The following is a 13255-nucleotide window of genomic DNA, read 5'->3' as shown; positions in this document are numbered from 1 at the left end:
GACATGAGATACCTGTGTGATGTTTGTTTTTGTAACTTGATTGTGTAAGTTTCTTTGTTTGTTTTCTCCTTGTTTAGTTTTTTAGAGACAGGGCTCGAAACCAACCAACCAACCAAAAACAAAACCCAAAATTCGCTTTCCTGGAATTCACTATGGGGACCAGGTTGGCTCTGAACTCAAATCCTGCCTCTGTCTCCCAAGTAGTGGGATCAAAGGTGTGTGCCTGTGTCTGGCACTTCCATATTCTTGAGCGTCGTCTTTGTAGATGACAGCCCATGTGGAGATGGCACTTACAAGTCTTCTTCGTAGACCATGTGACTGGTATTGGAGGGAGTCATAGTCAAGGCCAGGATTTAGAGCAGTGGCTTTCCTCGTGCTGCTGTGGCTGCTTAATCATTGCCACTCTTCTTACAGGAGAAGACACCGAGGCCCAGAACCCGAGTCGTCCTTTTAAGGCCACCGCACTGGTAAGTAACAGAGCTGGCATGGGACCCTAGCCACCTAGCTCTAGACCCTACACTGCTCACTCTCACTCTGAAGAAACAACAGAGTGGGCAGCAGTGGCCCAGAGTGACTTCCGCTTGAGCAGAAGTGTCCCTGTCCCATGGAAGGGACAGCACATAATGCATCCTCTCCTTCAGCTGGGAATCTGTAGGCTGTCAGATTAGTAATTTAAATAACTAATTTGGAGGCAAGGTGATACTTTTACACTTCCTGTCATAGGTACCGGTAGCAGCAAAGATTTCTGGGCCATAGACTGTGTAGACATTTCCCAGGTCAGCTCTCACAGTGGCCCCACAAAGCTCAAGGTCATGGAAGAAAGGACCTTGCTCTGGCCATTCAGTATTCACACCTGGCTCACAGGCCAGTGCTGTAACCAGTGTGATTTTTGTCACCCTCTGAGGTCACCTGTGGGAAAGCCATTCTTCTCAAGCTCAAGTGCACCCTGACTGGCAGGGCGAATACATTTTCTGTCTTCTTTCCCTGTGCCTCTTGGTTTCCTCACCACATTCCATGTGGCTGGCCAGCTCCGTGGTCAGCTTCAGCAGTGCATGGAGCCCTATGGAGCCATGCGTGCAGTTAAACACAAATCTTATTCTCTACAGCTGGATAAATGTTTAATATTATATCCAAGTTAACTGCCTCAAATATGAGATTCAGTATTTCCATCATGCTGGAAGGCTCCCTAGAATTGCCTGATTAATCAGCACTATGCTGACCTTTATCATGTCTGTGTTTTGAACTTATACAGATGCAAGCATAATTGTTCAACAAAACAAATATCGCAGACGGTCATGTCACTTCACCTGGCAGACCTCTGTCTTGTAGTGAGTATGCACAGGTGTGGATCTGCTATTCTTTCTGTTAGTCTTGGTTCTTGGTGCCTTTTAAGATTTGAGCATTTTATGCCATCAAGTGTCTCCCATATTTAAATATTGTAATTATCACACAGCATGCCCCCTAAGTCTGAACCACCTCTTCCATATGGTGCTTAGCTCAAGACACCCTGTTCAGGCTAAAAGACGTATGTGATAAAAAGACAGTCAGCTTGTCTTCAGTGTGAGGCCGTATGGGATTTTCGAACCACTTTGAAGTTTTCAGTTCTTATATTATATTCTGATGGCAAAGACTAAAACCTAGGGGGAGATGCATTTCCTAGACATTTTACGTTTACTATTTGTTGCATGGGAAGGGGATAGTATCATGTGAACAATTTTTGGAGCCTGTTCTTTTCATTCTCCTCAGTGCGGGTTCTAGGGATTGAGCTCGGGTCACGAGGCTTGTGTGGATGCTGCCATTACTTACTGAGCTCTGCCGACAGCCTGGAAGCTAGAATTTTAATGCCAACAGGATCGACACATGAATGAGTGGGTTTACTGACCTGGAAGTTTTTGCTGAGATGATACATCATGCTGATTTATTTGCACAGATATTTTCCAGGACAAATGCAGAGTTTATGGAAATAAAAGCATTGAGTCTTGTGGAGTCTGTAACAAAACATTCTAGAATCAACCAGAAATTCAGAGAGACATGTAAGTCAGTGGTTCTGTGTGAGCAAAAGCTGTGACACATGTGGGACTTTTGTAGCCAAAGATTCCAGTGACTGAGGCTTTGATTCTACAGTGAGTCTAGAAGTAAGGCCTGAGAGAAGGTGGGATTGAGAACCCAGGGGCCTTAGAGAAAATGTTTATTTCTTCGTGACCACGGGGCTAGAAAACTTCATGATCTGGAAGTTTATCATGAGTTGAAAGAACATTACCTACAAGAAATAAAAACTTGGTACTGTACTACCACACACACACACACACACACACACACACACACACACACACACACACACACGTCGAATCTCTATCTTTATTACTTATGACATGATGTCCTGCAATCTGAACGGTTAACGTAAGACTTGGTTTAATCTGAACGACAGACTCAGTCTTACAAGATATTTCATCAGTGCATCCCGACAGGATTCACATAAGAGGAAAAACTACCTCCACAGAGTCAGTCAGACACCAAAGACTACTCAAGACAAGCCATTCCAGGATGCTGGTGAATTTAGCCATCCAATAAAACTGTGAAGTAGTATATTTAAAATGACCAAGGATGTCAAAAAGTAAAGTAAGGGGGAGCAAGATCTGTAAGCCAGCTGGAATGAGATGAAATGAAGAGAGTCATTTATTTCAAGTGTAACAGGAGGGTTTTTAAGGAATAACTAGTAAGAAGAACAAGTGAACGATCGTACACTATTATCCTCACTAAGTGTGTGCCAGACACTGTTCTGAGATCTGAGCCCAACTCACTTATTCTCAGAACAAGTTGTGAGGGGGCATTATTGCAGCCATCTGTATTTCTGTTTATTTTACATTTCTAATTAAATATAATGATATCATTGCTTCCCTCCAGCCCTTCCAATATCCTCCCCAGTCTCAGCTTGATAGCCTCTTTCTGTTTATTATTATCACAAACATATAGACAGACACACAGATACAACTCGAGGAGTCCATTTTTACTTTTCCTATGTATGTGGTTTCAGGGCTGACCACTTGTATTGGATAACCAATCAGGGGCTCAGACCTGGGAGGGGCTGATTCTCGTGTCATGTAGTTCTCTGTCTAGGGGCTGGGTCACCATGAGATCTTCCCCCTTCCATGTTAACATGTCTGTTGATATTGTTGTTCAGATCTTATTCAGCAGCCCATTCTTCCTTCCTTCCTTCCTTCCTTCCTTCCTTCCTTCCTTCCTTCCTTTTCCTTCTTTAAAATTGGATATTCCCTGCATTTACATTTCAAATATTGTCCCCTTTCCCTCCACTCCCATCCCCCCTCCCCCTCCACTTGCTTCCATGAAGGTCCTCCCTCTCCCAACCACCCTCTCCACCTCAGTGCCTTGGTACTCCCCATACACTGGGAAAACAAGCCTTCATTGGACCAAAGGCCTCTTCTCCCGTTGATGCCAGACAATGCCATCCTCTGCTCCATATGCAGCTGGAGCCATGTGTGTCTCCATGTGTGTCCCCGTGTGTGCTCAATGGTTGGTGTTGTAGTCCATGGGAGCTGTGGGGGGTTTGGTTGGTTGATAATGTTGTTCTTACTGGTTGCAAACCCTTTCAGCTCCTTCAGTCCTTTCCCTTGGGGTCTCCGTGTTCCGTCCGATGGTTAGCTCAGCATCTCTCTCTAAGAGTCACATAGCAGAACTGCCTGCTGCTCTGACTCTCAAGCGTCCTACCTCCTCACCACTTCTGCAGCGCCGCCCGAGCCGGGCTCCACACAGCCCACTGACCTTGTATTGTGTTCAGCTGTCATCTCTAATTTATAGATGAACAAAAAACCAAATGCGATGAAATCCTGTTATTCACAGCAAGAATTAGGAATAGTCAGCAAGTGGTTAAGGGATCTAAATATAAATGACTAGTAAAGGGGCACAGAGGGCAGTACTTTTCGCCACACAGTGGGACTAAAGGAGAGACCAGAGTAGGGTGCATAAGAATTGAATGTCTTTTGAGATTCCCTGTAATCTTTGAGATCTAAGAATTTGTGAGCATCATGGGTAAGACATTCAGGGAAGGGTGGCAGAGCCTCAGTTTGCACTGTAGTATATGTTGACATGCTGATAAATGTTTACAGCAGTCTCCCTAGGAAAAGGGGGAAAGGCTGATTTGTAGCATTTGGTGATTTCTCTTTTTTGAGATTTTTACTTTGGGTGTTTTGCCTGCATATCTGTCTGTGCACCACGCCCATAGAGGCCAGCGAGGGTGTCAGATCCTCTAGAATTGGGGTTACAGATGGTGTTAGCCAACCATGTGGGTGCTGGCAAATTGAACCCGGGTCCTCTGAAAGAATAGCTAGTGTTCTTAACTAGTGAGCCATTGGCTAGTCCTGTATTTGCTGCTTTCCATGGTGTAAGTATTCCCATGATGACCAGTTTCAGGCTAGCAATACAGTGTCTCCAAACTTGGAGTTAGAAGCTGTGAACGTGGTCAGGTCTCTTGAAACGACTCGAGCTGGCTTCAGCATGTCAATGGCTCACATGTTTATGCTATTTTTAAGCTCTGGTTCTGGGTTGTGCACCTAGGAGCGGAATTTCCAGGAAGTAGTAATGTCACGGGTGATTCATAGGGGCAAGAAGAGACAATGGGACAGGAGCAGAGCTCTGCCCTCTTTCTTCCCCTGTACTTAAAGGCATAACAGGAAAGCAGCCTTTTGTGAATGCGGGCAGCAGCCTGGCATAGTCCTCAGACTTTGACACCATATACATTTAGCTAAACACTAGTGTGACGTCCTCACCCTCCCAGAGTTTATGGCTTCCCCAGACATGGGTTTTGATGGGATTTGCCGTATCAGATATGAGCTCCATCTTGTGCAGTGGGTCTCAACTCTAGTCATAGAACAGTTGGGTACCCCAGGACAGTTGTGCCACCACTGCAGGCATAGAGCTGTCTTGCTTGGAGGGCTAATGTTCTAATTTGTAGGGTTCACAGCAGAGCAAGGCCGCCGATGCCTTTTCTTTACCAGTAACTGCATAGTTCCTTTCATTATCACAAGATCTAGAGAGTAGGAAGGGAACTTGCTCTCAGTTTTACCTTGATTTCTCTGTCTTGCAACCAAGGAGTGTGTGTGTGTGTGTGTGTGTGTGTCTGTGTGTGTGTGTGTGTGTGTGTGTGTCTGTGTGTGTGTGTGTGTGTGTGTGTGTGTGTGTGTGTGTGTGTCTGTGTGTGTGTGGGGGGGCGTCTTCAGGAATAAGATCTTAGGATCTACTTTCAATAAGCCATCAACAGGAGATACAAGAGCCTGTATTTTTTGGGGCTTTGCTAACCAACAACTTATAAGGTAGTTAGGATTTAGTTTTGAGTTGTGAGAAAAGCGATATTCAGAAAAGTAGGCATTCATATATATGGAAAAGAGAGGAGCATGAATATTTTTCATAGCTGTCACCATACACAGCATGGATGCTTGCTTGGCTCTGCTTAGAGTATCGTTGGGAATCTGCTGTGGGTAGGTGACACCTGACTCCGTGTTCTTTTATATTCATTTGAAGTTTTAAAGTTATTGTTATTTATAGACAGTGTTGTTTTATATCCCAGGCTAATATATCACCGTGTATCCCAGAATAGTCCAGAACCAGTGATCCTCCTGCATCAGATAAGTCATTATACCACCACATTTGCTCACATGACACTGTGTGGTGAAGGATCAATTCTACTTAAAAGACTACTTGGGACTAGCATGGAGGTCAGGCTGATAACCCAAACACTTGGAGAGGTAGGCAGACTGAATGAAAGAGCAGGCTGGGCTCCACAGAAGACAGACTGTTTAGGGAGCCTTGGATAGAGCCCTTCCCAAGTTTAGAGGGAGTCGGCAAGTCTCCAGTAGGAACCCAGCAGTAAGTGCTGGGCACTTCTCTGTGCCATCGGGCTTAGCCAGTACATATGCCGCTGTAGGTCTCCTTGGTGTCTGACTCTGCCTGGATTTTCAAGGGATCCGTAAATAGGTGATAAATATCTGTGAATCTCATTTTCAAGACGTGTGTGTGTGTGTGTGTGTGTGTGTGTGAGAGAGAGAGAGAGAGAGAGAGAGAGAGAGAGAGACAGACAGACTTGTATCAACTCCTAGCATGCAGTAGATGAGTTTGGTGGCATTATTTAGAGGGGTTTTATAAACAGGCACTGCTTAGCCATCTAGGGGGATCAGAGGTGTCTCAAGCTTCCCTGCCACCTGCTGCTAATCTCTGGTGCTCTCTACTCCCTGGGTTACTTGAAGGTATTTTGTCATTATTAATTGTCTCAACTTGTAGTCTATTTGCTCTGGAAACTCTGTTTCTGGAACAAATGAATTCCTGATGTGTTTAGCAAGCAACAAAGGTGAGAATTTGTCCCACTGTGTCATCCATTTTTGGACTTATTTGATCCACCCACTGCTTGTCCAGGATGTATCATCAAAGGCCCCAAAGACACTGACTTCTGTTCACTGACAAAGAACATTTATGGCCTTTCTTAGCAAAATAAATGTTCCCAGAGGATATTTCATCATTGCTGTTGCTGCGGTGGAACTCATGAGCTGTTTTATAGAACCAGAGGTTTGTCTTCTTGGCGCTCCTTGGTTAGTTTAGAAATAAGTTCCCTAAGTGGCCTATTCATCTTAAACCTTTATGACACTGTCTGCGATTGGTGAACAGAAACCCAAATAGGTGAGAAGACAAGGATGGCAGCCAGCCTAGAGTCCGGAGATGGGGACGGCAACTTCAGCTTATGGTGGAGATGCCATTAAGGGTAGCACACCCTCTGTCACAGGTTCCCAGTGATAGTTCATTTGGCTATGCAGTTTTCAGTTCTGGGGGCTCAGGGTTCCATTAAGCTCTTGGCAGATGATTGCCTACGCCTCAAGCTGTTATGGGAGGTTTTAGTTTACTGGAAGGTGGGTGTGAATCAGTGGTGATATCTGACTCCCTGAGACAATCATTCTGTCTTCACTGAGTGGAGATGGAGAGCAGGCTTAACTACCCTTGCCCTGGGAGACCCTTCCCTGTTACCCCTCAGGCTTGTGTTGCACTGTGGAGAATTTGACTCAGTTGGAATCTTACTAACTTTGCACAGCTGTAGGAAAGAAAGGGTGGCCACTTCCAGAAAAGTGATGTGGGTCCACCCTCTTCCTGTGCTCGAAGGAACTCAGACCTCTCTTGTTCAGATTCTTTACATCTCCTAACAACTCCAGCTTGATCTGGCCTCTGTAGAAAGGAGATTTGATTGTTTCTTTACGTGAAAAGTTTAAAGATAGAATTTAAGGCATAAAGAATCCGAAGCCTAAAGTCTTGCTGAGTCTGGACACAGTTTTTTATCCATGGATGAAACCCATTTCTTTTCCAGATTGGTGTATCATTTAGCAGTTAGTGGTTCCAACAGGTTTAGAAAGGTCACCTTCCTAATAATCCAGCTGGAAGTCACAGAATTGATCTTACTGTCCCTCTGGTTAACATGCACATGACCTAAACAGTCTCTGCTCCTAAGTGTACTCTGCAATCTGATTCAGCATTCTGGACCAATGCCCGCCCATTGCATAAGGTGGGCTGGTCTCTGAATACCTCTTGGGACACAGGGGCAGAGAATAGGGAGAAGGGCTCCTCCCCTGAAGCAGTCTGGGAACTGTTTTCTGAATGATGGGTAGGTTTTGAGTTCGTGTGTACGGGCTGGGTGAATGAACGGAGGAATGAGCAGAGGAGACCGATAGTGTGGGGTGGTTGTACGGAACTTGCCGTGGGTTTAACAGATGGCGCTTTGTAAAGAAGAGGGATACTGCTTTGAAATCCAGCCATTAAATTAACTGAAATATTTAACAAGAGACATGAGACAGACAGATATGTGATGGCTGCTTCTAGGTGTATGCAGGGCATTGACAGGCAGGAGCAACAGTTGGGTCCCTCTTCTGTGTCCTATGTGCTGGGTAGACACTTCGTTCTCACCTCACTTTAATTTTTATTAGGAAATCAATTTTGCTGACTTGGTTACTTAGTGGTTAAAGGTACTTGGTGTCAGGCCTGATGGCCTGAGTTCAATCCCTGGGATCCAGATGTAGAAGGAGAGAACCAAGTTCTGCAAGTTGTTCTCTGACCTGTGTGTGTGTGTGTGTGTGTGTGTTTGTGTGTGTGTGTGTGTGTGTGTGTGTGTAAGTCCTCCTGCCTTAGCTTCTTGTGCTGGGATTCCAGGTGTACACCATCTTACCTGGGTCTTGTTTTATCCTAGGAATTTGTTTTTGTCAGAGAAAGACTTTGTAGCGAGGTCAGAGTTGTGTCTTCTGACAGACTCACAAACTCCTTTGCTTCCTAGGTCTTTGGCTTGGCTGCTGTCTGCCTGGAAGACTGCCCAGGTCCATCAGGTTTTCCTCAGGATCTAATCGTAGAATCTTGGTCTCCTTGCCTTCTGTATTGTCCACTCATTTAGAGACTCGGTCAAATACTAGGAACCCTCGTTTCCCTAGACTTTCAGTTTCCCTGAGTTCCACATCCTTTCTGGTTAGCTAAACCTCTAGGAACTTGTGACTGTCACACTGATTAGCCTGGGACTCCTGATCTATACATTCGGAAAGCTGGGAGACCTTGTTTAATGTACATACTCTTGTGGGTTGCTGCTCCTGACAGGAATGGGTGTGTATGGTGGAATGGGAAGCTTGAGGCATGCCTTCCCTCTTCCCACTTTCCTGGAGCTATAAAGCCCACCACTGTACACATATGATGACCCTGCTTTCTTTCTGAGTCTCAGAGTGGCGACATGGTCAACAAGGTCAACTGCAAAAAGAGGGAAATACACACTCTGTGGTAGGCCTCTCCTGTTTTTTGACATGGTTTGTTCAACTTTAAGGAGCCCAGTATAATTACCCCACTGTGCAGAACAGGGGACGGGGACCTTGGCTGTACCTACAGCTTCATCCCAGGCCTGTATGGTCCCCTACACCTGGGCCTTCTTTTCAAAAATCCCTGAGACCTTAAATGCTTCTCAAACTCCAGGTGGTTTGATTCTTTCTTTCCATCCATTTACTGGAAAGAAATAAACTTGTTTTAGGGTCTCTGTACAAAAAAAGCTGTAAGACCAAGTTTTAGGGTGACCAAGACCTGTTTGTGTTCTCAGAGAGAACCTGAATCTGAGTTAAATCAACGGAAATGCGCTTACATCTCTGCCCCTCCTTTTAGTGAGTCATTCAGGTTGGATCATCAGGTGGGGTGTGCTGAGCTGCCACTGACGACGCCCAGTTCAAAGGGGTCATCGCAGTGAAGTGATTGACAGAGCAGGAAGCTGAATGGGCTCCAGGCACATTTTCATCAGAGCCCTGGCTTGCTTTCTTGGCAATGCTTTGGGCTCTGCACATCTATCTCCTGGCTTCATTCTCAGCTTCCTGCCCTTTACAGCATCTTGGGATGAAAGAGGTACCATCTCTCTGCAGAGTCCTTGAACAGAATTGTCACTCGTCTCTCTGGCTGGGTCCTCTCAGGACTTGGATCCACTTCTCAGCCCAATCACCATGCAGAGCAGAGGGGACAGCATTGTCTTAGACTGTTCAGGACCCACCTTTGAATTGAAGACAGTGGGTGGCAGTGACAATTTCCAGATGAGATGCGCCACGGAGGCTCCCCCTTTTCTCACGGCAAATTCTCCTGACAAGTCCACACTGGTGGCCTGCTTTGTTTGTTTTGAAAGCATTTTGCACATTATCATAGTGACTCGAATCCAATGGGCAATTATTTCCATTTTACAGGTGAGGAAACCATTGTAGGGAGCTCAGGACACTGCTGGACTTCAGGCACTTGGAAGCCAGCCAGATGTGTCTGGACTGGATTCCACTCTATTTCCCTTTTGGGATAGTTTGTAGAGAAAATAGAATCTTAATAGAGGCCCTAAAAAGAGGTTTCTAATGACTCTTCACAGTAAGCAGGGCCTTGGGCATAGTTACTACTTTTTATTTCAGCTTTTAGTAGGAGAATCCTGTCTGCCTTTTTTGTTAAGCAACTGTGGATGGGAGGAAACTCATTTCCCAGGTTCCGGGAAGTAACAGATAATTGAGTGAGCCCCCAAGAAAAGCAGAGCCATTGTGGACTCACAGTGATTCAGAAGATACAGCCTTAGATGCTTTTACAAAAATGGGTTTTCTCTTCTTTTAACTTCTTTGCCTGAGGCTGCTATTTGTTTTCTTAAGTAATAGAGTAACCATTATGTAATCTATACAATGCCTCCTTCCCTTGGGCCCAAGTAAACTGCGCCTCCAACAATGCAGAATGTCTTTTCATGTTGGCAAAGAGTTTACATAAAGCTAGTGGGAGCCTAAATTAAACTGCCAAAGCAAAGGCAAACAGGCTGGGTTTTCTGGGTTTCTCCAGATACTGCAGAGACAACATCTCACAGCGCAGGAAGCTGATTTGTTGAAATCATTTTGTGCTGGAGCAGGATACAGGCATGCTGTGCTCTGTGCAGAGCGAGCACGCGGTGCCCGGAACCTCGTGGCCAGGTGAAAGGGCACCTGCCTGTTTAGGGGCCCCTCAACTCTCCTACCCCAGCAAACACATTTATCTCAAGAGAAATGAAACAGAAGTGGAGACCCAAATGGTAGGCGGTGACTACCAGTTTAATTTCTCTTGTGACGAGCTAGAGCAGTTGGGGGAGGAAAGGGTTTGTTTGTCTGGCCTACTGGTTCCAGTCTGTAAGCAAGGAAAGCCAAGGCAGGTAGGCACTGAAGAGACCATGGAAGAACCTTGCTTACTGGCTTACTTTTCCTGTCTTACTTTCTTAATACAGCCCAGGCTCTCCTGCCGGTGGATGGCTCTTTGTGGACCAGGCCTTCCTACACTGACTACAGTTAAGGGAATCTGTTATAGACATACCATAGGCCAGTGGTTCTCAACCATATTGTTTCTGTTGCTACTTTATAACTGTAATTTTGCTACTGTTCTGAATTGTAATATCTGATGAATATGCAACCCCCATGGAAAGCTCGTTAGACCCCAGAGGGGTCACGATGCATAGGTTGAAAACCTCTGGCATAGGCCAGTCTGAATAAGGCAACTTCTTAGCTGAGATTCCTTTTGGTCAGGTATGTTGGAGTTGGTGCTAAGTTGACACAAACTCCAACAGTAACTTAGATGCTGTCACCCCCCCCCTTGAGTTCTTGTGACTGTTTTCCCACTTTCGGATTATTACGGAATGGTGCTTTACCTGTGCTTCCATTATGTTCTCTGTTACTGTTCTGGATCATGGACATAGAAGTTCAAAGCGCAGCCTCTGTTCTTAATAAACAGCCATTGGTTGGTCTCCCTGGATTTACTCCCATCCTCTCTCATCTGTGTGATTTTCCAATTCTGATGACCTTGAACATGGCGGAATGGCTCAGCGGAACCTAGAAAAGGTGTAAAGTAAAACAGGGCATGAGAAATGCCTGTGGTTAGACATTTTATCCTTCAACAAGGTTGTTGAGACTTGTTGACCCTAGCTAGAGACTGACCGTGATGGCTGTCTGTAGTGGTAAATATTACTGTACTGTACTGTAAAGAGGTCACCGAGCACCACACTGCTGCAGCTACTCTGTCCTCAGCGGTCTCCCGGCCTCCATGGCTAGCACTGCAGTGGCCACCTGTCTCTCGGTTCTCTTGCTGTGGACTCTGCTCACATTTCCAGCATCCACCCCCTGTGGTTAGAGTCACAATTCCCAGTAACCCAGTAAAATCAAAACTCTATAGGCTTGAAATTTATCAATCAGATTTATATCAGTAAATTCTCACCCCACAAAATATCCACGAAATAAACTCAGAGCCAACTGATATTGATATAAACTCCCCATCTAGATAAGATAAATTGTCCAGTAATAATCCATCCCTTATAAGGTATTTATAGCTAACTGTAGCTATTTAAAGCTACACAGATCTGGGTTGCCTTCTCTTCCTCCGTCTTGGTTTCTTCTTTCTTCTCCTAACTCTCCTGCCTCTCAAAAATTCTGTGCCTGCCCAATCCTTTTCACTGCCCAATCCCAGGCTTTGCCTTATCTTGTGCTTGCCTACAGCTGTGATTAGGTGTGGGATTCAGATTGCTTCCCCACAGCAGAACCTGGCTTTACTCTGTTACAACCACAGCTCCTAGAGACCAGGGTTGATGTCACCTGGGAGACACCAAGTTGTATGTGTACGTGTGTATATGTATGTGGGTAGAAATGTTGCTGCCTCTGTGGCCTTCTATTACAGACTTTAATGCAGAGCTTTTTAAATTCAAAGATGAAGACAACATACTGGCAGGTTTAATGTACAGACTTTGGGAATGAGCATATTCTCTCTCTCTCTCTCTCTGCGTGCGTGCGTGCGTGCGTGCGTGCGTGTGTCTGTGTGTGCATACCTGTGGAGATCAATCTTTAGACGTTGTCCTCCCTGATTTTTAAGGCAAGGGTCTCTTACCTGGCTTGGAATTTGCTAATTAAGCTAGGCTGGCAGGTTGAGCCATAGGGATCTGTCTGTCTCTGACTGTTGCTGAGATTACAAGCACGTACACCACACCGAATATCTTTTTAATGTTGGTGCTAAGGATCGACCTACGGTCCTCACGTTTTTACGGCAAGCACTTTAGTGACTGAGCCATCTCCCCAGCAGAAGTCAGCAGTTTTGAAGCTCTTTAGCTGATTCTAGTTGCAGAAGGCTCTACAGCAGTGTGGTGTGACTATACCATGATTATGGTCTGGGTTTTTTTCTCTATGGAGTGGGGATTGTGACAGTGACAATGGTAATGACTGACATCTCTAGGCCAGGCCATCTGCTGAGTTTTTACAGATGTTCCCACTAGTCCTCTCCGTATTCTCTGTGTGAGGCTGGAGAAGAGAGGAGGGGCCGCCATGCTGATGTCTGGGGAGTTGACTGATGGGCAGGTAAAGGCTACAGAAGAGGCTGCTCTGCTTGTCTCATTCTCCCTGAGAGACCACTGCGGTCGTCCTGCGTCTGAGATTGAGGTTTCTGTTGTTGTTACCACAGCATAACCTGTCCGCATCCTGGTGGATACAGCCGTCCTTTTAATAACCACAGTGGACTGAGGAGTCAATATTCAGGACCATAGTTTGCAGAGTTGTGCATTTGATGTGAGTTTATTTTGACTTGTGGCTTGGGAGGAGAAAAGAGCACAGTAAACCAGGCTATTAATCTAGTCCGGTTGATTCTTCCGTGAAAACCGCTGTGCATGTCTTTAAAAACCAGATGAAATCAATTAATAAAACACTGTCTTGTGCTTTTGCGCACTTTTCTCAGT

General features: G+C 45.4%; 1 protein-coding gene across 1 annotated transcript in view; it reads left to right on the top strand.

Annotated features, from left to right (window-relative positions):
- Window positions 1–414: 414 nt before the first annotated feature.
- CYRIB (CYFIP related Rac1 interactor B) overlaps window positions 415–13255 on the top strand; it is a 93294-nt gene continuing 80453 nt past the window's right edge. The window contains exon 1 of the mRNA XM_080939774.1: window positions 415–467. The gene's annotated coding sequence lies outside the window, so the exon portion shown is untranslated. The remainder of the gene's footprint in view (window positions 468–13255) is intronic.

The sequence above is a fragment of the Micromys minutus genome (assembly GCF_963924665.1).
Source record: "Micromys minutus genome assembly, chromosome: 27".
In the NCBI taxonomy this organism is placed as follows: Eukaryota; Metazoa; Chordata; class Mammalia; order Rodentia; family Muridae; genus Micromys; species Micromys minutus.
The sequence above is the reverse complement of the archived record's forward strand: the minus strand, read 5'-3'. Positions and strand labels throughout refer to the sequence as shown.